This window comes from Pinus tabuliformis, chromosome J (genome assembly GCF_031772625.1).
Source record: "Pinus tabuliformis cultivar Carrire ecotype Pingquan chromosome J, CPIR1, whole genome shotgun sequence".
NCBI classification, from domain to species: Eukaryota; Viridiplantae; Streptophyta; class Pinopsida; order Pinales; family Pinaceae; genus Pinus; species Pinus tabuliformis.
Window position 1 is genome coordinate 1,029,022,445 of NC_142295.1, and position 27,407 is coordinate 1,029,049,851.

A 27,407-nucleotide genomic window follows, 5' to 3' on the forward strand; every position below is an offset into this window, starting at 1 on the left:
TTAAAAATATTTTAATAAACTTTAAATCTTCGCATAATTTTTGTATTTTAAATATATAAACTTATAAATCTAAATAAGTAATTAACTTCACTTTAGCAAAATTATACTTGTTATTCTTCATCCTTAAAAGAATGCATTATATATATGGTTATAGTACTTGTGGAGATAGTCTTATATATATGGATAGTCTTGTATATAGAGTACAACATAATGGTACTTATGCATCTGTCCATATTTTTTTTAAAAATAAAGCACGTTATAAATTTTTGAGGTAATGAATAATTTGATATATAATATTTTAAAATTTTATGGGATATATTTAATTTTAAATATATATTATGTTTAATAAATGTGTACTTAATTAAAATTTTATAAATTAATAAAAAATAAAAATATTTTATTTTATTTTAATTTAATGTGTATGTTTTATTATGTCAAGTTTTATTGGCACAATTGGTTGAGAATGGGTTTTGTAAGGCGACTTAGGTTCAAATCTCATGGGGTGGTTATGTCTTGTGCTAGGGAGAGGAGACATGTTAAAATATCTAGTTAGGTAAGGGTTGGTGTGGCCCAGGTAAAATCTCATGGGTGGTTATGTCTTGTGCTAGGGAGAGGAGACATGTTAAAATATCTAGTTAGGTAAGGGTTGGTGTGGCCCAGGCGGGGTGCGATCCGTGAGTGACTTTGATGGCTTAACCCCCTGAGTGACTTTGATGGCATAGATGCCCCTAGGTCCCGGCTCCTTAAGCTACAGGTCAAGCTTAAAAGATCATAGACAATTTGACAAGCAAACAAAATGTGTATGTTTATTATATTATAATTAATAATTATATAATATTATATTATATTAATATTTAAAATATTTAGGGTAGCTCAATTGTCAATGGTTGTGGAAATGAACTCTTAACGTAGTTCAATTGGAAATGGTTGTGGAAATGAACTCCTACTAAACAAAAAATCTTGATTAGTATAAAATGTTATCCCAGTTATTATTTCTTCATTATTAATAAATTGTTATTTTATCCTTAAAATTTAATAAGTATTTATTTAATTATAACCCTATTATATCACTTATTCATAATGCTAAGTGATTTTACAGAGTTATAATAAAGGTGTTGTCATATTTTTCACATGTTTATCATATATATAGATATTAGCGTTACATATAATTTGTATATAAATATATATTTTTGTATAAATGGAAGAAAGATTATATATATATATATATATATATATGTGGTAATTTAATAATATTTTATGTTTAAAAAATTTAAAATTTAAATGAATTTGTATAGTTTATAAAGTCTTGTATAGATGGTGATGAGTATTTTGTTAAAGTACTTCTTAATTAAAGTTATTGGTTCAATTCTCCATTTTATTGGGATAATATATTAGATATAATAAAAATATATTCTTACCAAATTTAAAAAATAAATATATACAAATTTTAATATAATTATTAAATCTTAATTTAATAAAAAATAAAAATTTATTTAATATTTTAATATTTATTAAATAAAAAATTTAATTTATATATATATATATATAAAAAATTCATAATTTAAAAAAAAAAACAATAATATAATTTTCAAAATTTAAAAAATAAATAAATAAAATAAAATTTATGTGAGACATATGAGAAACAATAAAATCTCATCTTATCAATGATCATAGACTTTTAGTGTAAAGAATTTCGTTTTCAAATACCAAAGACAAATACACTCATCGATGGTATCGAATGGCAATCTTTCCATATCAAAGGCACATGAATGTTAGCATTTAATTAAATTTTTAATAGGAGCAAGTTGTTTAAATATAGTGAAATGTACTCTAAGTTAACCAAACACCATAACATGGGATCATATTTCTTAGTTCAACTTGGATTTCTTTTTTAAGGAAACCAGGTATGATCCCAATAAATAGTGTTAAAGGATAAGATTAAAGAGAACATATATTGTAGCCAAAGGTTATAATGAGTTCGATGATAAATGGGGAATTTGAGAGAATGAAAGTTAAGTTTAAGTAAGGTTAGATTTTTGTTTAAAATTGTGTTTTTCATGTTGGGTTGAAATTTTGTTTACCATTGTAAAATTTTAAAATGGTATTTTATTATAAGGTATATATATTATGAGGAAATATTTTAGTATTTTAAATGAGTTTAGTAGTGTGCTTCACCCATAGTTATTAGTAAATCTTTGGAGGTCTGTAACTTATTATTTTTTCTGTAAACAGGGTCAGAATTGGGGGATTGAGCCTTGGATCTCTCAGTTTTCTCAGGGCTCACATTACTTCGATCACCAATTGAGCATTTTTAAATATTTATTAAATTAATTAAAGAATTACATTTATTTATAAATAGTTGCATATTATTTATTTTTGTGAAGTGAAGTTATTGTAAATGTGTTATTATATGAGTCATTTTTACATTAATTTTTATGATATAATGAAAATGTGTGGCCTATGTAGCTAGAGAACATTGTCGCAAGAAATTAGGGAAGTTCCGTGAGAGAATGAGAGATTTCATTGTCAAGATTTCTCTTTGTTCCAAGTAATGATGTTTTGTACTTTTATACCTCTTATGTTTATATTTCCTTCTAAAATGATTTCTACAAAAATTGTTTTTTTTCATAGCTTTTATGCTTGCACTTTCTTTTGGAAAATTTTCTATAAAAATCGATGTTAAAATAAGTCAATTTGCAAAGGACTGGAGAATTTCAAGAATATTGTGCAAAATAATTTATTCATCATTTTTAATTCTGAAAATAGATTTTGGTTATACAATGGCAAAATGTTCACTTTTGTCAAGCAAGAGTGGTCTATATTTTTTGTTTTTTTTTCTTTGTAGAGGGCATTTCCTAGGATGTGTAGGTTCATCTAATAAAGTAAAGAAGCCCATTCTACTAGCAATGAAATACTGCTAAACAATAGTGAAGCAAGCTTGAAAGATATATGGTGGGTTGTTTATACGAGATCTAGCAATGCCTTGTGATGATGCATAAATAATTAGATAGTAGACTTCACTTATTTATTTTTAATTATAACAACATTATCTAATTCATTTTCCTCGCATCTATCTCATCGTAAATGCTTATAGTGGTTCTTTTAAGAGTTGCTCATGATTGTGGTGTCTAGTTCAAGGATGTCCAAGTTGTGATTGATCTTTTCCTTGTCTGAAACAAGCAACAAGTAATGTTGGATATTATCCCTATAACTTACAAACAATCAAAAAATAAGACTCTTACCACACTTTGAGGATTTAACGTAGAAGAGTATGTGTTAACTTGGGATAACATTGTCCTTAAACCCATTAAACATCATCAGGTAGTCAAAATACTCCTTGTAATATTTGTTGCCTCAATGGACTAAAAGGTTTGCAAAGTATCTAATTCCCTCATTTACAGAAATTTGGAACATTGAAAGAAATTTTTTCACAAGTTAAAAATAGTAAATCCAGTCAAGCTCTCTTTTATCTTTACTCATGCATATTGTGTTATAAAAATAAATTTATTTGAGTTGTCCTTGCTTCGAGGTATATAAATTGGCCAAATTTAGTGTGGCAATTGTTATAAACATGCCTTGTCACACCCTAGTTGTCCCTTCAAAAGGAAAAGAGGAGTGGACATAAATTATTTACCATTGTCATGATTGGAATACTCACATTCTTTTTTTCCATCAATATCCTTCAATGAATACCTCAAAAGATTTTTCTCAAGCTCTCTTTCTTTTGGAAGCTCTGCTCCAAAAATCCCAACGATGGGATGAGAATTGCGTAGGACATGCAAAGTTCCACCATGTTCACTCGTCACTATGAAACAATTATTATATGGATGCACCTTGTGAGAGGTTATAGGGATGGATGCATGCTTAATGAAAAAAAGAACTTGGCTCTATGGATAAGGAAGAAAGATGAAGGAAAGCCTTCAATCCCAAGCTTTATCAATATGCTAAAGTAGATATACCACCCTACCCTATAGGAATCGTCTATTCTTGAAGTTGGGTAGATAAAATGCTCAAACAAATTGATAAAAGTAGGAATTAAAGGACTATATGAAGGGGATGAAAGGACTTATATGATCCAGATTTATGAAGGAACGAAATGAAATATAGATTCAAAACAAAACACATAGATACAATAAAACACGACTTCAATTAACATAGCAATCGTTGAAAACTATTTACATACATAAGATAAACAAACTAGCTCAAGCGATTGCAACTTATCTCTGAGAAAATATGTGAAGGCTACATGTCTTCTCAACTTTGTTACAATGAGGCTCAAAGGCCTTTTTATTATTGAGAATCAATGGAAATCCCTCAACATCCAAAACCCTAACCTTAGGAGATGAAGTGCCAAAAGTTTGTGGGCCTCGTCGGGATTAGTTTGAACGCCAACTTCCTGGGGTCGTAATTTGGGCATATGATCTATGTTTAGCATGCATGATACCTTGTTAAAAAGATTTATCTGAGGACAAAAAAAATTCCCAACAAGCCTTTATCTTCTAGGCTACAGGCTGGCACGTTTTCCAAAAAACGTTGTCTAAGGCCTTAGAATGGCTCTGGAAGTTCAGGGCTTGAAGAAAAAATGTCAAAAATAGAAAGTTGTGCTAGAATTAAGGAAATTAAAAAGAAACAGTGTTGGGGGTCAAAATGGAATAGGTGGGTGTTCACCAATATCCACCTAGATCATTATAGAACTCTATATTAGGCTTTGTTTTATAAAATTTGTAATTTGCAAAACAAAGTACAATATAAATTTCTATAAGTAAAATAAATTACAGTTGAATGCATACGCATATTGACCATACTATTCATTAGTTAGGTTCACAATATTGGAAGTCATGTATATTCTAAATATCTCCTAGATGCATGCATATGAATTATTTCATTTCTAGCCATGATGCATCCTCATTGATAATATCCACAATCACTAGGTTGAGGATATATTCAAAAATAGGGTCCCTATCCTTGAAGAAAGTCAATGGTGAATTTTAAACATTGCACATCCAATTACTTTCCACGAATAATTCATAGTGTACCTTTGCATCTCTTGGGGAAAATTCCTAGACGTATATATTAAAAGAGTTTGGACATTGTAATAACATCCTAATCAAAGTTCATGACAAGTTGTTTTAATGGGTGTGGATATTGTGATAGAGAGGGTTCATGATGTGATAAGAGGAAATTGACACTCAGGGTGCAGACCCACCTAACCCATAATGTGAAACAAATAATAAATATCTAGCTACAAAATGTTGTATGACAAGTACATCGCGTTCAACTAGTTCTCTTTTAACTATTAAAAGAATAACATGAAAACTAGTACCTTACATACTTACAAATCACTTTGTCAAGTATATATTCTTCCTTTGAGACATAGGAGGGATATTTTAACACATTAGTTTCCAATTTCCATGCTTATCTAACCTTCATGCAAGTGAAGGAAAATAAGGTAAAAATTTAGTAGAGGTCAAATCCCAATATTCATGATATTACACATTAACATTATTGGAAATGGAGTTAGTGGCAAGACTTTTTTTATGTGTGTGAACTTCTTACCCCATGAGGCGATAATAATGAAGTATTATGGCAAAAAATATTGTTGTGAGTGCACTTGTAGGGAATCTCTATACTTTGGCAAGTAGGATAGCAATTTGTAGGATTCCTTTCGAGGCTAGCAATATGTAGGATTCCATTGGAGGAGTGTAATATACCCAATTTTCGCTTTTTGCATTAGAGACAATTTTGGAAAGAGGAGGCATTTATAACATTGGGACTTAGGAGAGGAACAAGGTAAATTGCAGCTCTAGTGGAATGTGAGGACCACAAGAGAGAGAAATTTGACTCAAGGAGGGAACTCACACTCTTGGAGGAAGGAGAAAAGAGGAGGAGGTGTGACTTAGGAGAGAGAAAGAGAGTAGGGGCCACCAAGGGGAAAGAAGGGAGGCCAACAAATATAAATAAGGAGAGGAGACCTTCATTTAGATCTTTTGGCCAATTTAACTTTTGAACATAAGTTTTCTTGAGTTGTCTAGCCAAGCCAACCAATGTTGTTTAACACAAGGAATTCCCAAGCATAAATCCCACCTCTACCTTCAATGAACCTCGACTGTCACCCTAGGAGAGTAAAAAGAAGGTCATCCTTGGGCTTTTCCAAATCCAAATTGCAATCATTTCAGCTAGTGCATGCTTCACCTTGGGCACAAAATAGATATTCGTGGGGCTTATTGGAGCTAGAAAAAGGGGTTGCTTGACCAGAGCCTTTACAAGGGAGACATCTACCTTGGGGGCAGCATTCTTAGTGGATTTTGTAGGGATAGAAGTGGATTATTTCTTAAGGGATGAATTGCATCATTTTGGTCTTGCGCGGGGGTCACTAACTAGGGCTTGCGCAAGGGTTGAGAGAGAAGGAGATTGGGAGAGATAAGGATTGGAGGAATTAGGGAGATCTAGAAGGAAATTGCAACGGGAGTTTGGGAGGCTTGGAGAGGTGGATTGGAAGTGTTCTACAACAGATTCCTCCCAGTAGTGCACATTGGTGGCCTGGTTAGGCAATTCACATTAATTTTGGGTATCTAGAACTGTCAGATCCAGGCCAAACGCTTATTGGGTTTTTATGGGTTTGGGGGGAGGAAGTCACTCCTAATTTTGAAAAAATTTCTGAGCAGGTTTGAGGGTCGAAGTCTCAATTTCATTTCAACAGCCAACAACAGTAATCTTCTGGGCTAGCGCAAGGATTTTCGGTGGAGGCATTTCAGCACTTGGGATATCACTTTCAACTTGGGTTATGCTTTGCTTGTTGTAGCAAGCCCAAGTTCCTCTTTTTCTGATTATATGTACTCCATCCCATCCTAAATTAATAAAAAGGGTTAGGAATTTGGCATATATTTTCTTGTGTTTTAATCTTTCTACGCTTGTGTTGCATTTCCTAGTTGTTTTTGTAACCCATGTTTTATTAATCACTTAATATTTCCAATTCGAAATATTACAATGGTATCATAGTGTGATTTTGGTCAGTTGTGTGTTAAAATAAAGGTTATCGTATTGCCATATGGTTCCTCGAAAATAAAGGAGCTAAGTTCACGGATTAAAATTCTTAATCCATTTTCCAAAGAATAATTGTTGTATGTGAATTTCCAGTAATTCTCCAGTGCCAAAGTGACACATTTTGTGGGAGTGAAATTGTTATTTCATGAGGCCTATTTAATTTCTATTCCCAGCTCAATTTGTGGAGCTAAGTTGTATCATTGTTATACGAGGATGACTTCATATTGGAGGAGGTCGGATATTATTTCAAGGAATCAAAGTTTATTTCAGAGTATTCTTCTAATAAAGAACATAATCATATCATGATCTTAGGGCCGTATTTATGTGTTCCTACATGAGATTTCCATTGGTATTTTTGAAGACCAAATTCCTGCTAAATTATTGGAGATCAAATTGGTGGATTTGTTGAAGATATCGAGTTCATCCAGAAGTGTTGATTTACTTTCGGGTTCATTGAATTGTTTGCCGTTTGCAATATTTAGAAGTCGATTTGTGCCCAGCCAAAAGCACATATTTTAGGTAGCCAAATTAAGGTTAAATTTCCTATAAAATTTCAGACATTATTACTAAGTGTTTATAATATCTATTGGGATTGAATGTGCTTCATTGTTAAATTTGTGTACCATTCTCCTTTGGGGATGAGGGTATGAGTTACATTGGAGACAAAGTTTGCAATTTAAACATATTATGTCTAGAGCCAAGTCCATTTATTAGATTGTGGGATCATTATATTGTTATAGTTGAGGGCATGATATCATTCTGGTTGGAGATGAACTGTTTGTAGGACTGAGTATTCTCATTGGAAGGGTCGATTTTCTCATTTATGTGTGGGTCGTGCTAGTCTTGGTGGTTGTGAATTTTCTAAACATCCAAGCCAACATTCTAGCATGCCAAGTGGGTCCAAACCACTGTCAAGGTGTGAATCCATGTTCTACATTCCTCTTGCACTCACTCTAAAATTCATTAGGGGAACTTTGAGGTCTAAAATGGGCCTCCTAAGAAAAATGTATAACCAAAATAAACTTTATAAGAACCAATAGGATTCAAGATGATGATTTCAACCATGGGGGATGATTCACCATTTTTGGTGTAAAAAAATAAAAAATTTAAAACATAATAAAATAATAAAACTATTTTTTCAACTTGTATTTTCAACTTATTTCTCTAAGGTTTTACTCGAATTTCGAGCAGGAGTACTTGTTGGATGCAAAAATTGATTCCTCATCCAAGGAGTACCCATGTTGCATACTTTTGATGGACCTTGCTACATGAAAAATGAGAAATACATGAAAAAACGTGAGATGACAATTTCATCCATGGGGGATGATTCACCATTTTTGGAGTAAAAAAGTAAAAAATTTAAAAGATAATAAAATAATAAAACTATTTTTTCAACTCGTATTTTCAACTTATTTCCCTAAGGTTTTACTCGAATATCGAGCAGGAGTACTTGTTGGATGCAAAAACTAATTCTTCATCCAAGGATTACCCATGTTGCATACTTTTGATGGACCCTGCTACATGAAAAATGAGAAATACATGAAAAAATGTGATTGCACGTTTTTAATGTATTTCTCATTTTTCACGTAGCAGGGTCCATCGAAAGTATGCAACATGGGTACTCCTTGGATGAGGAATCAAATTATGCATCCAAGGAGTGTTGTTGCTCGAAATTTGAGTAAACCCATAAGGGGATAAGTTGAAAAAAAAAATTCCTTTTTTCCCTCTAAAATTTGATGATGTAATATAATCTTATTTTATTATTTCCACTATTATTTTATAATTTCCTTAGGAGGCCCATTTCAAACCTCAAAATTCCCCTAATGCTTCATATCAAACCCTAAATCCGAAGTTTTATCGTTGTTGTAAACTCTATCTAGAGGTCTGTATAATTCTTAACTGTAATAAAAAACAAATGTTCTTCATTTGAGTTCTTTCTTGGTGTATTTTGGTATTGTGTATCCTTGTTTGAAATAAAATAAACAAGAAAATACACCTACAGCAGTACATCCTCAAACTATTTAAAGAAACTCTTCACTGAAAATTCACACATGAACTCAAAAAGACATAACGACCTTTGGATATCATCCAAGATGGAATCTCTTTGTCTAAGAGGCTAAAGACAATCCATGCATCTAGGAAGTTGATTTACCTCAAAGACAATCCATGCATCTAGGAAGTTGATTTACCTCAAAAATTGAATTCTGGTGTATTCTTATTTATCTTAGAGAAAAAAAAAAAAAAAAAATATATATATATATATATATATATATCAACTTGTTGAGAAAAAATTTTGGGTTTGTTTAAGGGAACATAAGGGACATGGATGACCCATCAAAGACCAAGAGTAGATTAGCTAAAGGCCAACAAAAGTTAGACGAGTCATTGAGGCAGTTTGCAACCCTTTGTCTTGAACGCCTTGTCAGAAGAAACATGATGAGGAGAATTTTTTAACGGTTTGGATATGGAAAGGATGAGGAGCCAATGCAGAAGCAGTATTAAGAGCTCCCAAGAAAGAGCATAAATCAAATGAGAAAAGAGAAGATTTGATTCACATGTTAAGGATCGTCGACGCCAGATCACAGATGTAAAAAGGATGGAGAAGAAAATGAGACTGCAAAGATTGAAGAAGAGCAAGAAATGGCAGAGAACTAAAGTCAGTTGATTGAGGAAATGATTGAAGGGTCCATGGTTGGACTAGAGCTACATGCAAAATGCTCTAACTTGTATGTTCATGAGGGGAGGCATGACTCAAAATTTTCTAAATTGCATCAGGTGGATTACAAGTCTACTCTTTTGATAGCAATAGATGAGAGGGATTCTTCTACTGACGCTGAATCCATTAACTTGCATGAGGACACCTTTGAGGAGTGTGAGAAATCATGTGATGTTGTTGACAACATCCCAGATATACATCCATGTTTAATGGATGAACATGATGAGGAACACATGGTCCCTGTGAATGGAGAAGACTAGGGAGGAGACATTTAGGATGATGAGCTACTAGTGAGGATCCAATAGGGAAAGCACATAAAAGAGCATGAGTCAGATGGGGAAGACGATTGGCATAATGTGCTTGATGAGCCATCTTTAGAGAACCAATTGAAGTCTCAAGATGGAGACATGGTGGAGGTGGTTAAACATCTATCTTTGGGTCCACCCGTCAATAAGGTGCAAACAGATGTCTAGTGGGAGCAAGAAGATTTCCAACTCTTTCAATCAGTAGCTATCGGGAGAAAATTGAACATTTCAGGGCAAATCTTATGACGCTGAAGTGGAAGTTACAGACAATTTGTGTAACAACCCCGAAATTAAACATGCAACTTAGATCAATTATACGATTTACAATCAATACACCTCTATTCAATTAATTAGCATAGAATTTTTGAGAAATGGGAGCAAAGACAAGTTACCTGTAGCGATGATATTCCTTACTTGTAATTTCAGAGTTGAATGTTATTTGAATCTCGCTAACCGCAACAAAGTTTTGGGAACGACTCTCCACCCAACCGTAGGCTCGGCTACATATAATCTTTCTTCAGCTGGCCACCCCCGAGCCTTCAATCAACGTACTACTGCGAATGAATCCTTTGTCTCACCACACTTTTCTCCCCAGAGAATGGGGGAATGAATGATCTCTCATCTTCTTCATCGTCTATTAAATAGACCAACCATTGGAAGGGAACCACATGCACACATTCCATGTTTCAACATGCAACTTTTATTCTTTTATTTTAACTTCTACTTAAATTTTCTCTTAATTTATTTATTTCTTATTTTATTCCTTTTTACTTTTTGATAACTTAACTTATTTTTACTATTTTTATAGTTCTCTTAGTTCAGTTTTTCTTATTTTATTTTACTTTTTGTTAACTTTACTTATTGTTACTATTTTATAGTCTACTTTTACATATACTTATTTAGAACTCTAGTATTGTTATTTACTATTTTATTTGTTTGTTATTATTATATTTCTTCACTATTTATTATCTATTTACTATTCTTATCTTTTCTTTATTGTCTATTATTTATTTGCTTATATTTTAATATTATATTATATTATTTATTATCCTTATTATTAGGGGACATTACAATTTGAGGCACCATCTTGTAGTAGAACAGTCACATTGAGGAACTTCGAAGGAAGTGTGTTGAGTCAGCAAACAAGTTGTTTAGTGTTGAGGGACGACTAAGGTACCTAGCAAGGAAACAAGAGGAGTACACCTTGGAGATACAGAGAAGCCCTCGCCAAGAGTATATGGACAAAGCTTGTGGTATTGTTTTCCCACATTTGTATTTGGAGATAGCAGGGCAAAGTCCCCTAGGAGAATCTTGTTGGTTGATCGAGCAGATCAACATGAGTTGAGAATCAAGCAATATCAGCATAAAAAACTTGTTCTGTGTGCAAGTATTCTGGTATTTGATCATTCCCAACGGCTAGATTGGAGAAAGGCGATGAATTAGTATTCAATTGATGAAGCAACATCTATAACTGAAAATAAAGCACAATTAGAACCATAAAATATGAGTGTTGATGATTGGCCATAATAGCCAATCATTTTAAATTAATTAAAAATATTTTAATAAACTTTAAATCTTCCCATAATTACTATATTTTAAATATAATTAACTTAATAAACTTATAAATTATAAATCTAAATAAGTAATAATTGACTTTGTTTTAACAAAATTTATACTTATATTCTTAATCCTATAATCCTTAAAAGAATACATTATATATGGATATAGTGCTTTTATATATATAGTCCTTAAGAGAATAAATAATATATATATAGTACAACATAATGCTACTTATCAATCTTTCCATATTTACCACGTTGTAAATTTTATAAATTTTTGAGGTAATGAATAATTTGATATATAATACGTTATAAATTTTTGAGGCAATGAATAATTTAATATATAATATTTTTAAAAATTATGAGATATATTTAATTTTAAATTTATATTATTTTTAATAAAAATTTATTTAATTATAATTTTATAGATTAATAGAAATATAAAAGTTTTCGCTGTGGTTAATTTAATTGTTACTTAAATTATTTTAATTATTTATATATTTTTTAATCTTAATTCTTTAAGTCAAAAACTAATTTTACCCATTATAAATAAATCAAACAAATAAAAAATTTATATTTATATTTATATTTATTAAAATTTATTATTGTTTTTTAAATTATTTATGCGGATCGTGATATCTAACTTTGACATGTTAAAAAAAAAAAAAAAAAATTTAAGGAAAAAAGTATGATTACTTCTTCATTATTAATAAATTATTCTTTTATCTTTTAAAATTTGATAAATATTGTTCATGGGTTTTGGATTGAGGATGAATAGGTGCATTATTAAGGCACTCGTTGCGATAGATCACCGGTTCAAATGCCCCGTAGCTACTTAGATAGTATTATATAGAAAAATAATAATAACAATAAATATTTATTTTATTATAACTTTAATTTTTAATTTTTCAAGTCAAAAACTAATTTGACAAGTCATAATAAATATTTATTTCATTATAACATGACTCTTAAAATTTATTAAAATTTTTTTTGACAAATTCATATTTATTAAAATTTATTATTATTATTTAAATTAATTGTGTTTATCATGATATCTAACACTAAGAAATGAACTTAACAAGTTAAGAAGAATAACTTTAATCAAAAGAGTATGATTGCTTTTTCATTATTAATAAATTATTTTTTTATCTTTAAAATTTAATAAGTACTTATTTCATTATAACTTTGTTATATGATTAGTGAGTTTACAGTGTTATAATAGAGGAGATGTCATATTTGATGTTTATTATATAGATAGATAGTAGTTTTATATATAATTTCGAAAAAATATAAATAAATTGAAATATATATATATACGAAAGAGAAAATTTTGATATATAAATTTAATAAAATGTTAATATATTTATTAAATTTATATATAAATAAAATTGATATTATTATTATTATTTAACATGTTTAAAAAATTTAAAATCAAAATAAATGTATATAAATTTTAAAATAATTATTAATTTTAATAATAATAATAAAATATTTTTTTAAGTAATAAAATTATTTTTATATTTATTAAATATAAATTAAAAACCATATATATATATAAATAATTAATTAATTTTTATAATTAATATAAAAGCAATAATATTATATGAAACATATGAGAAGCAACAGCTGCCACATGATTCATAAAATATTATCTTATCAATGACCATGGACTTTTATTGTGTAAATAATTTTGTTTTCAAATACCAAAAACAAATACACTCATCGATGGTATGAAATGGCAATCTTTCCTTGTCAAGGCACATGAATCCAAAACGTTGTTACCATTTAATTAAGTTTTTAACAGGAGCAAGTTGTTTAGATATAATGAAACGTACTCTAAGTTAACCAAACAACATAACATGGGATCATATTTCTTAATGAAATGTACTCTAAGTTAACCAAAAAGCATAACATGGGATCATATTTCTAAGTTCAACTTGGATGTTCTTTGAGAGGAAAAACCATGTATGATCCCAATAAATAAGGTTAAAGCATAAGATTAAAGACAGCATAAATAAGGTTAAAGCATAAGATTAAAGAGAGCATATGATTGTAGTCAAAGGTTATAATGAGTTCCATGATAATGGGGAATTTTATTTCCATGATAATTGGGGAATTTGAGAGAATGAAAGTTAAGTTCAAAGTTAGATTTTTATTTAAAATTGTGTTTGTTGTTTTGGATTGAAATTTTGTTTAATGCGTAAAATTTTAAAAGAGTATTTTATTATAAGGTATTTATATTAAGAGAATATATTTTAGAACGTTTATGTATTGTTTGTATTTTAGATAAATTTAGCAGTTTGCTTGCTACTAGTTATTAGTAAGGTTTATGGTATGTTTTTCTTTTTATAAACAAGGTCATAATTAAGGGATTTGAATGGATTTGAATATTGAATCTCTCACTTTTATGAGGACTCACATTCCTTCGATTACCAATTAAACATTTTGAAATATATATTAAATTAATTAAAGAATTACATTTATTTATAAATGCTTACATATTATTTATTTTTATTTTGTGAAGTGATTCTCAATGTGTTTCATTTTTACATAAATTTCTATGATATAATGAGAATGTATGACATATATAGCTAGAAAACATGGTCACAAGAACTTAGGGAAGTTCACTTGGGGGGCAGATTTAGATTGTCAACATTTCTATTTATTGCAAGTAATGATGTGTTGTACTTGCATACCCCTTATGTTTATATTTCCTTCTAAAAAGATTTCTACTAAAATTGTTGTTCATAGCTTTTATGTTTAAACTTTCTTTTGGAAAATTTTCTATGAAATCGATGTTAGAATAACTTAATTTGTAAAGGAAAGGAGAATTTCAAGAATATTGTGCAAAATAATTTATTTATCATTATTATTTTTTTGAAGTAGATTTATAATAATTATTTAGTTTTTTTCAAAATTCTAATGAAATAAAAAAGATGAACGAATGAAAATAAAATAATTTTTAATTTTTTTATAAAAATTAGGATTAACAATGAATTGCAATTTTAACTTTTCAATTCCCCGGATGCGGGTGATGACGTGCCAAGGAGGGACGGGCCACATGCCCAGCATGTGCCGCCCCATGGAGATCTTAATGAGCCTGGTCCGACCACCGTCATAGCATAATGGTTCAGCAGATATGCGAGGGGAATTCATTGCAGAGCAGGAGTTCTCGATGGTGGCGCAGAATGCAGTTAATGCTCTGTTGCAGAGCAGGTTTAGAAATCGATATCAGCAAAGGATGTGGATGCATTGGAGAGTTAAGATCAGTCGGATGCGAGAGCAGAGGAATTGTGAGTCGGTGGATGCTAAGCCTCCTGCCGCAGTGCAAGCTCTGGTCTGCCGCTGCAATTCAGGCTGTGGCCGGAAGCAGGGGAGGCAACTCGAAGGATTTCTGGTTCAATTGGAAGCAAGACGGGTCAATTCGTGTGCAGAAGGAGGGTGCTCAGAAATTTCACGGGTGTGGGCATTCGCGGGTGACATGGCCAAATTGCGGGAACGACAGCCCAGCAGACGAGGACCAGGGAGAGGTTCTTCCTCTCGAACCCCTGCAGCAGACGAACACCACCATTGTTGCTGCTGCTACTGTCATAGGAGAGCAAGAGCCACCCAACTCCCATGTGGACAATTCCTGGAGGTTGGCAGCTCGAGCGAGGGAGGGCCATTGCTGCCAGCGTTTGGCTCGGTGGTGTTCACTCTGGGAGGCTCAATGGACAACACAGGCGTCAAAGCCCACATTTCAGTCCTTTTTACAAAAATCCCTGAAGAATTCGGTGCTGGAACTCCTGAGGGCACGGCGGAGAAACCTCCAGAAGGTTCGGGCAAGGATGCAATGGAGAGGCCACCAGGAAGTTCGGGCAAGGAAAGCGCTGGCAAGGAAGGCCTTGAGGAGCTGCCACCGAGCGAGCCAGACAATTTGGGGAAGGAGACGGTGCAAGGAACCTCACCCGACTTGGGGCCAGCACCCCCGGGCATGGATGAGGATAAGTGGAAAGCGATGTGGGAAGGAGTCCCGGAGGGAAGGGGATGGTGCTATGTGGTGGAAGACCCAAGCCTCTGCGAGGACCAGGATACTGAGCCCCGGCTCCACACAGTTCCTCCTCTCTCCACCAGAAAACAGAACTAAAGCTCCTGCGGGTATGTCGGTTCCGGATTCTACTGTGCTTGATGGCTGGCAACTTCTGCGTCTGTCTGGTTGGCAATTTCTGTGTCTATCTGTTTGGTTTATGCATATCGAGTCTAGTTTCAATTTTGTTTCTTGTTGGGTTCAGTTAGACAATGTCGAAAGCCCCTGCGTGGGCAGTCTTGATTTTGCTCAGAGTAATGAGGCCCCTTAGCTTGCTGACTCTCACTTCTTCTGGGCCTCCAGAAGCAACTCGTTTTGGGAGAAACTCTGTTAGTTTGGTTGGTTATTTTGAAAGTTCTGTCGGTGCTGCCCCTGCGAGGGAGCTTCTGGTCTTAAAGTTAAATTATACAGGGTGCAACTGCTGGCCCTGGAATGTCTGCATCACTGTCTGTAAAGTCTTCCTGTAAATATAATAGAAAAATTTAGCTAGTCTTTTAACGACAAAAAAAAAAATTAACTTTTCAATTTAATAAGCATAAAAATTAAAATTTTGCCTTTTTATATGATTAAAATTATAATTATATATATATAGTATTCCATTGAATAAGAATTGAGACTTTCTATAAGGTTGAAACCAGTTGTCTTTAGTGAGATTTTTTGGAAGTTTTTCAGATGGGTTTTTCCAGTCTAATTTCTCTCCGGCTGGAATGTATTGAAATCACAAGCTTGATGGGTAACCCCTACACAGTGGAAGTGCACTATAGGTTTTTAGGTGTTGAATCCATCTATACAGTCAAAAAACCAAACTAATCAAGATTTCACCTCAAATTGTTTAAATAACACCAATCAAGATTTCACCTCAAAATTTTCCAGAAAATATCAGAAAGCCCAGAAAAGTATTGAAATCACAAGCTTGATAGGTAACCCCTATACAGTGGAAGTGCACTATAGGTTTTTTAGGTGTTGAATCCATATATACAGTCAAAAAACCAAACTAATCAAGATTTCACCTCAAAATTTTCCAGAAAATATCAGAAAGCCCAGAAAAACAACTCCAGATTAAAAAATTAAAAATTAAAAAAAAAAAAATACTACAAAATAAATTTAAAAACTCCAAAAATAAACCCACTGAAAGATCAAATTAAATTAAATAAACTTTAAATGTAATTATAATATTTTATTTTATTATATATATATATATAATCAAATTTTATTAGAAAACCAAACATAAAACAATTAAACTTTGCCCAAAATAATAAAAATGAATTATGTTGCTCAGAATAAATGCTCTATCTCGGAAGTAATGGTAAAACACAAATCCGGCCTGTATTGAAGACATAGTACAGTAATGTCCACTTTAAGAGCTTGTTTAATAATATCATGGTATGATTTAGGAGTTGTTTGAGTGTGAATAAATATTATTTTGAAGTGGAAGTAATTTTTAAAGATTTTTTTTAACATTAAAATATAAATAATATTTAATAAAAAATATTTGGTATATTTTTTCCAAATATTAAATATTAAGTGTTATAAAATTAAAAAAATAATAATAAATAAAAATATCCATTTTAACTTTTTATATATAATAAAGATTTTAATGAATATTATTATAATTAAAAAAATTGTATTGTGAAACAAAGTGAAATGTTATTCTCACACTTTGAATTTGTATTTATGTTTAGAATTTTATATTTTTTCACTAAAATATATAATAAATTTTTATCACGAGTGTTTTTGTTTTAAAGCGCACAAATATTGAAGACAGTACAGTGGGCAATCAATCACAATTAGATCACTTATATTTGCTGACTATCATTAAAAGCGTGAATGAAGGCTCACATTGGTTTCCCATTTCCATGCTCATTTGAGCTTCATGCAAATGAAGGAGAAAAAGGTAAAATATTTCATTGAGGTTAAAACCTAACATTCATGATATTTCACATGAACATATTTGGAAATGGAGTTAGTGGCAAGATTTTCCTATGTGTGTGGACTTCTTAGCCCCATGAGGGGATAAAAATGAAGGATTGTAACAAAACAATTTGGTGTGAGGGCACTTGTAGAGCATCTTTATACTTTGGTAAGTGGGATTGTAATTTGCGGGATTCCCTTTCAGGAGATTAGTAATTGGTGGGATTCTATTAGAGGAAGCTAGCAAGAACGCCCCTATTTAATGAGTAAGCCAAAAGGTGCTAACTAATTATTATAGTGGTGTATATTGGTAGGTTATAATTTGTTACAGATCTCATTGTACTTCACAAGTAGGGTAGCAGTGGTGTTAGTTATGTTGCTTTTGTTCATATTAATACTAAGATTTAAGCTAGAGAGGGTTTATGTGTTAGTTACTTGATTTTTTTGTGGAAACGTTCATGGATTTGAGATAGCTTCTGTCATCCTCTTATCACATCATAACTTGAAGTTGGAGTTGGCATTTACATTGGAATGGCTATAAATTGTATAATGAAACCCATGTTGGCAACCATTTTATATTTTCCCTCTTCATTTTAGTATGAATATTTCTCTATGTATATGAACTTGTTTGTTTGTTTCAAGTTTTGGACATAGTTGCTATTGTTAGGTCGTTATAATACCAGTGTAGTCTCCATATTGTTATTGTTGTGCCCCATAGAAACCCACTATTGTTATTGTTGTGCCCTTACATTCTTATTGTTATGTAGGACCTAATTATATTGTGACCCCTTAGACTCATATATATATTACAAAGGTCTTGTCATTTGAATCATCAAAGAATTGTTCATTTATGTGATGTAAAAGGAGTTTTACCCCTCGGAGAGGCTTATTTTCAAGTGGTTGATCTATCTTTTCTTTTGTTTTTGTCAAATAGTTACATAACATTTGGTATCAAAGCTTTAGATCCTAGGGTTTTGCTACTTCAAATAGAGCATCTTGGTATTTTTGCTAAACTTTTTTTTTTTGTTAGGCTTCAGAAGCTAAAAATTTTACCATGTGGATTTGAAATCTATATGAACTTTGCGTAAAAATTTCAGATCTTAGTTCACTACATTTTTGGAGATATGGTCCAAGGAATTTAGGGTTTTTGCATGCTCCAAAATTATTTCTCAAACAGGTGTCTCACGGAAAATCGCCATAAATTTTGTTTCAGCGATGTAAATTGAATTTTGTAAAAAGTGGCTAAAATTGCACGAACTTTAGTTTCCTAGGTATGACTTTTAGGGTCAAAGGTTGAAACAGTGACATGTGGAATTCCATACAAGTTTGTTCTATTGAATCAGTCCATAAGCAAGTCATCTTAGGATATTTGGCCTAACTTTATCTTGAAAAGTTCAATCTTGGTCTAACCAACGGGCGTGGAAATAGGAAATAGAGGGTTATCATAGGACTCAATGTCAATTCTTGGGAGGTCAAAACTAGAGAGATACAACAGTTTCAAGATCAACCTGTCAAGCATAAATTTAGAGAGATAAAATCAATTTGAAGTGATTCAAAGAGCATAGTGAAGCATAGATATTGTTAATTAGTTCTAAAATGCCTCCTAAACAAAAAATTATACACCCATTAAGCCCTCGGAAAGCTCTACAATGACGCATGAAGAAGAGGAAGAAAGAAAACATGATATATCAAAATTGCGGGAACAAGTGCAACAATTTTCACTCTCACAAAGAGCAACCAAAAATGAATTGGAAGCAAGGATGAATGTTAAGATGGATGGTTGATCCGTATTCAAACAGGGACGCAACAAATTACAGATATAACCATACATATAGAGATGCAGCAGAAATAATACTTCATTTCATTACTGTAAAATATTGAAATATGCTTACAAACAGAAATGGAAATAAACTAGCTAGGGCGATGGTAGCTTATCTCTGAGAAGAGATGTGGCGGCTACATGCCTCTGAATTGTCTTACAATGAGGCTCGAAGGCCTATTTATTGTTGAGAAATAATGGAAATCCATCCAAAAACCTAACCCTAGGAGATGAAACGCCAAACTATGGGCCCCGTTTTGGGTAAATTGGTACATCAATTTCTCGGGGTCGTAACTTTGGCATATGATCTCTGTTTGACCCACACAATACCTCGTTAGAAAGATCTATTCGAGGACTACATCTTTAGGAAGAACAACATGGATCAACATGGGTCCGTGGACCCATGTTGCTCCCAGTTTTCCCAAAAAACGTCGTTTAGGGCCTCAAAATAGCTTCGGAAGTTCAGGACCCGAAAAACTGCTACAAATAGTAAATTGTGCTACAATTAAGGAAACTGAAAAACTAAAAGAAACAATGGTGGGGGTCTAAGTGGAATTGGCGGGTGGCCACCAATATCCACCTGGATCATTCCTCCCCCCTTAAGAAGTAATGGTCCCCATTGCGTTGAGTTCCTCTATGAGATGAGGAAACTTCTGCTGAACTTGGTCCTTGGTGAGCCACTTGCCCTAGTGAAGGAGTTGGCATGCTTTGACAACTCGATACAGTTGGATCTTCTACTGGCGAGTGTGCTTGATATGTTTGTCCATGATCCGATCAGTTGCAGCTTGTTCCACGCAATCTGGATTTAACTCTGTGGGTGTGGGTTGTTCTGCAATGTCGGATGTGTCTAGTAATGGTGGAAAGTATGGCCGAAGGCGGTCCACATTGAACACTGGATGCAAGCCAAGGAATGGGGGAATGTTGAGCTCAAATGCATTGTCTCCCACAGCCTTGGTAATGGTGTAAGGACCATATCGGAGTGATCTGAGTTTCCGATAGCCTCCGGTAAGGCGTTCCTTTTGTAAATGCAACCATACTTTGTCGCCCACCTGAAACTTGTGTGGCACCTGATGTTGATCATGTCGTTGCTTTTACTTGGCATTTGATTTCTTGAGAATATCATGGACCTACTGGCGAATATGTTGGATGTGCTCAATGAAGTTGTTTTCCTTATTTGTTTCGGATTGGACATGAGCCGAATCTGCCTGAGTAGCTACAAATGGCATGGTCACATCAATGGGACATAGTGGTTGGAATCCCAGCCCACCTGAAAAGGGTTGTGGCCAGTCGAGCTATGGAGAGCCTAGTTATAGTTGTTCTGAACATAGGGGAGGCTCTCATCCCATGTGTGTGGATGCTTTGAATTGTACATGCGTAGAATGTGTACGATCATCATGTTGACAACCGTTTGGTGTCCAACATCGACCAGAGATTGGACCAAAATGTACTAAGGAACCTATTGTCCCGATATGAGATGATAGGCTAGGGGATCCCAAAGTGTATCCACACTCGTTCAAAGAAGAGTTTAGCAGTGGCTTCTGTTGTGATATTCTTCTTGCATGCCGCCATAATGGCCATCTTTGAGAACCTGTCGACGACCAGAAAAACACAGTCGTTTCCATGCTTAGTAGAAGGAAGGCCCAACATGTAATCCATGGAGATGGATTCCCAAGCTCGACTAGGGGTAGGCAGCGGGGTATAGAGGTCTTGCTTCTTGATGATCGGTTTGGCAATGGCGCAGGCAGTGCACGATCTAATGTACTTCCTGACATCCTGTCGAAGATTCGGCCAATAGAAATACTTATGCAGTGCTGCCATTGTTTTCTCGACCCCGAAATTCCCAGCAACCTGACTATAGTGTGCTTCCGAAATCATCTTAGCACGCTCGCTTGAAGGAATAAAAAGGTGACCCAAGTGGCATAACAGTGCATCCTAGAGGTGAAAATCTGGAACATGCTAACCCTCCAAGAGTGTCTAGTATGTGTGGCCGAACTCTGGGTCACTTTTGTAGAGATGTGGCCAATTAGAAGTATCGTGCCCACAAGAGTTGAGCACGGTGGTTAACGCCATGATCGGTGGTCGACTGAGGCAATCTGCAACATTATTGGTGCTGCCCTTCTTATACTTGATATTCAAATGGAACTGTTGCAGGTATGTGGACCACTTCTAATGGTGATCATTCTGCAATTTCCCTTGGGTCTGTATGAACTGCAGGGGCCAGTGGTCTGTGTGGATGACAGTTTCCTTCCCAAAATGTAATGTTTCCATTGTTGGCAAGCATGCACAATGGAATACATATCTTTGTCACTAGTGGGATACTTCCGAACTGTGTCTGAAAGTGTCTCACTGTGATATGCCATTGGATGCCCGTGTTGAGTAAGGACTACCCCAATAACATAGTCAGAGGCATCTGTCTCAACCTCAAATGGTTGTTGCAAGTCTGGTAATGTGAGCACGAGTGCCGAGCAAAGGCGATGTTTCAACTCTTTGAATGCCTTCTATTGAGATTCGTACCAAAATAATTTTTCCTTCGCTCCTCCCTTAGTGACTTGACTCAAGGGCCAAGTGATATGAGAAAATCCCAACACGAACCTGCGGTAGAAGTTGGCAAGACCCAAAAAGCTGCGAAGCTCTGTCAAAGAGATTAGAGATGGCCAATCCTGAATGACTTGGATCTTGGCTGGATCCACATGCACCCCCGTTCATCAATAACATATCCCAGATACTGAACCTGGGTCATGCCAAAAGTTAATTTCTCCAAATTGGCACATAAATTGTGTTGCCACAGTGTTTGAAGAATTTGTCGGATGTGGTGGAGGTGCTCTTCCCAACTCTGGCTGAAGACCAGGATGTCATCCAAGTATACCACTACAAATGAGTTGGTGAATGGGCACAAGATGTCATCCATTAGCCTCATGAAGGTTGCAGGAGCATTCATCAACCCGAAAGGCATAACCAACCATTCAAAAAGGCCCTCCTTGGCTTTGAAGGCAGTCTTCCACACATCGGAGGGTTCGATTGGTACCTGGTGATATCCTGACTTCAAATCGATCTTGTTGAAATATTTTCCCCCCTTCAGTTTGTCCAAGAGGTCATCAATTCGTGGGATCGGGTACCTATTATGGACAGTGATCTTGTTCAGCGCCCGATAGTCAATACAGAGTCTCCAAGTCCCATCCTTCTTATGTACCAACACGATCGGGCTCCCATAGGGTGATGAACTTGGACGGATGTGACCTTTCTGCAGCAGCTCCTGAATCTTCCTCTTGATCTCATCCGTCTCCAGAACGGAGTGCCGATAGATTGGTCCATTGGGCAGCGGTGCACTTGGGGTCAGATGGATGGAGTGCTTAACCTGACAATGCAGAGGAACCCCTGCGGGGGAGGTGAAGATGTCCTCGTACTCCTCCACGACCTTTTCCATCTGTAGTTTTTGTGCTGAGGGGCCCTGTCTGAAGGTCGTGGCCACTGTCTTCTTCTTTCCTTGAGGGGGTATCATTAGGAAAACAAATTTCCTAGTTTTGGAAATGAGCTTACTGCATTGTTTTGCAATAACCAAAGAGATGGCGGTAGGCGGTGCTGCCTTTGGTATCCTGTACAACTTATTTCCCAAAGTAACAATAACAGCACGAGGCATCGATTCATACACAGCATGTCACTTCCACAAGTATGGTTGGCCTAATAATACATCACAAACATCAAGGGGAGAAATGTCACACAATACATCATCCGTGAAGGGCTTGATGTTGTATGGAAGGTGACACTACTGACTCACGCGAAGATCTCGTCCTTGGTGAAGCCACCCGATGTTGTACGGTTGTGGATGTACTATGGTCGATAAGCCCAACCACTTCATGACCTCTACCGAAATGAGGTTCTTTTCGCTCCCGCTATCGACAATGAACTATAGCAGGGAGCCCTTTACCCACATCTGGGAGTGGAAGAGTTGCTCCTCCTCCTCTGGATCTTTGGGTTCCTCCTTCTGGATCTTCATGGTGGCAACAGTGGCGTTGGGCTCCACATCGATAATCTGATTCCTTTTGTCATTCCCCTTGTCGGGTTCTCACTCAGAGTTGAAACATGCATCTGATTCTGAAACCTTTAGCTTGACCACCAATGAATGCTTGGCCCGACACTCACTTGTGTTGTGAGTGGAGCTCTTATGGAACTCACACCACTTTCTCGTGTCCTTTTTTAGCTTTGTGGTGTTGTTCTTTGTTTGCAGCTTTGCGCGAGTTGTCTTGGGCCACCTCGCCTTGGCTTTGTCCTTTGTTCTGTGGTTTGGGGGCACCTTTCCCTTGCTTTGGATTTGCAGATCCAAAGTCTCGCTTCTTCTGTTTAAACTTTTGCTTGATCTTGATGGCATATCGGTATGTCGTGCTGAGTGAGGAGATGTTTAGGAATTCTATTTCATCCTAGATGTACCTGTGCAGGTAGCCGTAGTATTTGAGTACCAAATGCTGCTTTGAATCCTTGATACCCAACTTTGTGTGAAGGGTATGGAAAATATTGGTTAACTCCGACACGTCTTGGTCCCTTCCCTACCGCAGCATGGTCCACTTTATGTGTTGATCCTCATAGCTTATGACAGGGTAGTATTGCTCCTTGATGGCAACCTGAAATGAATTCCAACTGGGTGCGGCTGAAAACAGTGAGGTCGTACTTTCATCCTTCTGCTCGTATTAGGTTTCCCACTAGTCCTTGACGTGGGGGGCGACTTTAAGAAGAGCGAAAGTAATCTTTTCCCGGCCAGAAAAATAATGGTAGAAGTGTCCTTAGACACGTAATTTTATTAATCAGAAAAAACAATTACATCCAAAATTTTGCAAGAGTTTACACTCGAACAACAAAACACTCTTGCAATGAGCTATTTATAAGCTAAAATGTCCTAACTACCTCTAATTATGGATCACTTATTAAATAACAAGTGTCCACTTACAATAAATGCTATTCAAACAACTTGCTAACAAATCTCCTAAATTAGAGCCTAAGATATGACACATTTATAGAGTCATATCTTGTTACAACAATATACTAATTCTAAATGTCTCCATTAAATAATTAAATATTCTAGATTAATAATTATTAATTTAATATCTTAAATTAATAATTATTTTATTCCAACTTTATAACCTATGATAATATTTTATTTTTGGATCATCTAACATTCCCCCCTATGATCTAAAGATACATTACAACAGATGCCAAGTTCATCCCTGAACTTAGTAAATTTTATTCTGCCAAGAGGTTTCATGAAAATGTCAAAGATCTGATCTTCTGAAGGATAATAAACTGGCTTGAGGACATCTTTGGCAATGAGAGATCTGATATGATGATACTTGGTGTCCACATGCGTTGTCTTTGAATGAAAAACTGGGTTCTTGGCAAGTTTGATGGCTGACTGGCTGTCAATGAATAATGATGTAGCTTCTGCCTGAGAAATTCCCAAGTCCTGCAAAATTCTGCGCAAGCAAACAATTTCACATGCTGCTTCCCATGCTGAAATGTACTCTGCTTCTGCTGAAGAAGTGGCCACTGTAGCTTGTTTCTTACAACTCCAAGGCACTACTGCTGACCCCATGTTCATTAAATAACCTGATGTTGATGCTCGATCATCAATACTTCCAACAAAGTCGGCATCTAAATATCCACCAAGTACAAAGTTTTTAGTCTTTGTGTAAAGAAGACCAAAATCTTTTGTTCCTTGGATATATTGAAGAACTCTTTTGGCGGAATTCCAGTGGCTATCTCATGGTTCCTGCATAAAACGTGAAAGAATACTGATTGCATAAGATAGATCAGGGCGAGTATTTCTCAAATAAATCAAGCTACCAATCAACTGTCTGTAAGTAGTGTTGTCCACCATTTCCCCCCCTTCAAATTTTGAAAGTTTCAAGTTTTGCTCCATGGGGGTAAGAACGGGCTTGCAATCCTACATTCCAAATCGTTGAAGAACCTCTGCTGCATACTTACTCTGAGAAATGAAAATATGATGTGGACGTTAGAAGACTTCAACTCCAAGATAGTAGTGAAGTAAGCCCAAATCTGTCATCTTAAAACCTGCATGTAACTCCATTTTTACCTGTGTAATGTGATCATCATTGTTTCCAATAATGATCAAATCATCTACATACATAACAAGAATCACAAAATATTTTCCCCATTGTTGCGCATACAAAGTATCATCAGATTCAATTCGTTGAAAACCAACTTTCCTAAGGTATTCATCCATTTTTGCATACCAAGCTCGGGGAGCTTGTTTTAACCCATATAAAGCCTTGATCAATTTGCAGACTTTATGTTCTTGCCCTTCAATTTCAAAACCTGGTGGTTGTGTCATATACACTTCTTCCTGTAAATCCCCGTTGAGAAAAGCACTTTTGACATCCATTTGATGAACTTTCCACCCTTTCTGAGCGGCCAATGCGAGTGTTAATCGAATGGTGTTCCATTTAGCTGTAGGAGCAAAAGTTTACGCATAATCAATGCCTTCCTGCTACGCAAAACCTTTATCGACAAGTCTTGCTTTATACTTTTCAAGTTCTCCCTTTTGGTTGTACTTAATTCTATAAACCATTTGCATCCTATGGGTTTAACATTTTGAGGACAATCAACAAGTTTCCAAGTGTTGTTGTTAATTACTGCTCGATAGTCTTCAATCATAGCATGTTGCCATTCTTTATGTTTTACTGCTTCGTTGTATGTGGAAGGTTCAGTAAAATCATGTGCTATCAGTGCAAAATTGCCTTCACTTCTGTGTGACTTCCTTGTTCCTGTTTTATTCTACTCATCAGGCCTTACATCTTTCAAAAGTTGAACTGCCCGTTTTGGTAGTTGATGCTCACTTGTTTGAGATTCTGAAGTCACCATCATTGTAAAGTGGATTAATATAAACTGACATTTTTCGATCAGTCGAAGACTCTGGAGGTGGAGAATAACTGTCTGAAGAATTGTTGTTGCTATAAGATGTGGATGAATTGCTAGAAGATCTTGATGGTGTTGTTGAAGTAGATGGACTGGAGGAATCATCTTCAGATGAAGGAAAATCAAGTTCATACCAATTTGGTGAATTTGGTTGACTTTGCATATTTCCTTTTCTTTGATTGCCTTTAATTTCTAACTTTTGAAGAAGACTTTCGATTTCTTCAGCACTCTTACTCTTTGTTTCATCAAAAATTACATCCCTGCTCACAATAAATTTTCCATTGGTCAAAAGACGGTACCCTTTCTTCTCATCAGAATAGCCAATCATTGTGCATTTCAAACTTCTTGAGTCAAGCTTAGTTCGTTTTTCTTTCGGAACTAAGGCATAACATACTAATCCAAAAACTCTAAGATGTTTAACTTGAGGTTTGAAACCAAACCAAGCTTCATAAGGTGTGATTCCGTCTAAAGAAGCAGTTGGAGATCTGTTTCTTAAGTAGACAGTTGTATGAATTGCTTCTGCCCAATATGTTGGACTTAACCTTTTGAAAGTTAACATAGATCTCGCCATTCCTAACAAGGTGCGATTCATTCTTTCTACTACTCCATTTTGCTGTGGAGTGTAAACATTTGTAAGATGTATTCTTATGCCATTATCACTGCAATAAGTTTTGAATTCATTTGAAGTGAATTCTCCCCCATTATTTGTCCTGAGAGTACCTATCTTTTCTTTGACTTCATTTTCAACAAGTTGGCGAAAAATTTTAAACTTTTCAAATGCTTCTGACTTTTGCTTTAAGAAATAAACCCAATTCATTCTACTGAAATCATCAATGAATAGTAAGAAATATTTTCAACCACCAAATGAAGTTTGTAGTGGTCCACAAACATCATTGTGAACTAGTTGTAGTAGCCTGTTTGTGCACCATGAACTATTTGGAAAGCTTTCTCGATTTTGTTTTCCATAAATGCAAGCTTCACATTTTGCATTTTCCTTTTTGAAAGTGGGAAGTCCTTTAGCCATCCCTTGTTTCTGCAGTTGAGAAAGACTATCAAAATTTAA